Here is a 1,895-nt window from a genome sequence, read left to right as displayed (position 1 = left end):
GGGAAACTGGTTTAGTTAGATGGGTGGACAGAGATTTCTCCAATGTAAGCATATTCCAGAGATGGGAATTGAAAAATCAGTGAATATTTGATGGATTCCTGTCAAATTGGTCAAGAGCCTTTGACATTAATCCAGTGAAACAGCAGAGCCCTTGAGAGCACCATCTCAGCTGGGGATGCCCTTCCCCTTCTCCCTGGGTTACAGTGAGCTCAACCACGGCCCCCAGCCTTCTCCTGACTCCCCCATAGCAGCGATGGGTATGAGCTGAGCTTACAGCCCCTGCACAATGCCTCTCCCACCAGCGTAGTGGAGTAGTGTAGTTATTGAGTAGGCAGTTACAACAGTGGAAACAAAGGGATAGGGCTTGAAGAGGTGGATAAAAGAAAATAGCGCAAGGTAAGAGCTAATCCAGGGAGCTGGAGAGATGGCTCAGTGGAATAGGTGCTTCCCTGGCAAGCGCAAGGGTCTGAGTTCAATCCCTGGTTCCACAAAAAAAAAAAAAAATCCACACAGCTGCTATGGAAAAGAAAACACAAAAACCAAAGATAAAGGGTTAGTTGCCTGGTAAACGCAAGGGCCTGAGTAAAATCCCCTGACTGGGGCTGGGAAGAGGGTAAAAAAAAAAAAAAAAAAGACAAGGGAAAAAGCAAAGAGAGAGACAGGGGCCTTTCACCTTTCACCCCTGGAAGGAAAGTTCCCAACAGCCTGCTCAGCTGACAGCTCCTCCCTACCTCCGGACTGGACTTGAGAAACTGAAGAAATGCAGGAAATGCAAAACAACCAGTTTCTTTTGAATTCATTTAAGACAAGCTTGTTGCCACGTGCTCTGCTTATTCACCGAGGGAGCAGGACCAAGAGCACAAGCCGGCCTTCCTTTTGGATCCCCTCCTGGGTCTCCACCCCAGTCTTTTCTTTTTTCTTTTTTGTGGAACCGGGGATTGAACTCAGGCCCTTGCGCTTGCCATGGAAGCGCTTATTCCACTGAGCCATCTCCCCAGCCCTATCTTATTCCCAATAAAACTCTCCTCTCTCTCCTTCCGGTTCGCCACTTCAGCCCTCCACTTTGCTGGGCCAGGAGCTAGCTTGGTTTGTACAGAATGACCAGGATACTTCAGAAGTATCCTGACGCACGGATTGCAAATTGATTGCCACACGGAGCATGTTTCTCAAGAGGGCTTTCTTTCATTGTTGTTTTTGACAAGTATTTAACATCTCTTAGCTCAGGGAAAGAAGCTAAGGGAAGAGAAGAGAAAGAAGAGAGAAGGGCAAGGAGGAAGGGAAACAAGGAAGGCTCCCGGCCCCTCCCTTCAGCCTCCAACCCCATAACACTCGCCCTTGCCCTCCCCAACCCACCTGGCTCTCCTTGCTCCTAGAAAGAGGACAATTTCCCCAGTTGCCAAACGGGGAATATCAGTAATTTCCTGTTTTGAAAATAAACGAAGTGCATGTTAAGTGCCAAGTTCTTCAAGACTGGCACAGAAACTGACAAGGTGTTTATGCACTGATAGCATTTTGTAAAATAAAAAAGAAAAAATCCAGTTTCTATCAAAACCTTTGTTCTGAGTCCAGTGTAGCCCTGTGAAGAAGCTGGAAGTTCCAGGTCTGCTTGGAACCCGGTGAGAGGACTGGAGAGCTATCCCCTTGCTTCAGCTTGTTCATCCAAAAAAGGCATCTGTTTTAATTGGTGAGATTCCTGTTCCTCTTGTCAGTTGTGTCATCAATTTACGAGCAGGTTGTGTGCGACTGGCATTTAAAGTTGGAAAAAAAAAAAAAAAAGAGTTGAAATCAGACTGTACCATCTGTCATTAGGTAAAGATTATTTCATGACATTTGGTTGTATTTTAGGTCACAGATGCTAGATCATGGTACAAAACGTACTTACATTAAAAAAAAAA

Source organism: Octodon degus, unplaced genomic scaffold, assembly GCF_000260255.1.
Source record: "Octodon degus isolate 3935 unplaced genomic scaffold, OctDeg1.0 scaffold00140, whole genome shotgun sequence".
NCBI classification, from domain to species: domain Eukaryota; kingdom Metazoa; phylum Chordata; class Mammalia; order Rodentia; family Octodontidae; genus Octodon; species Octodon degus.
This window is presented reverse-complemented; position numbering follows the sequence as displayed.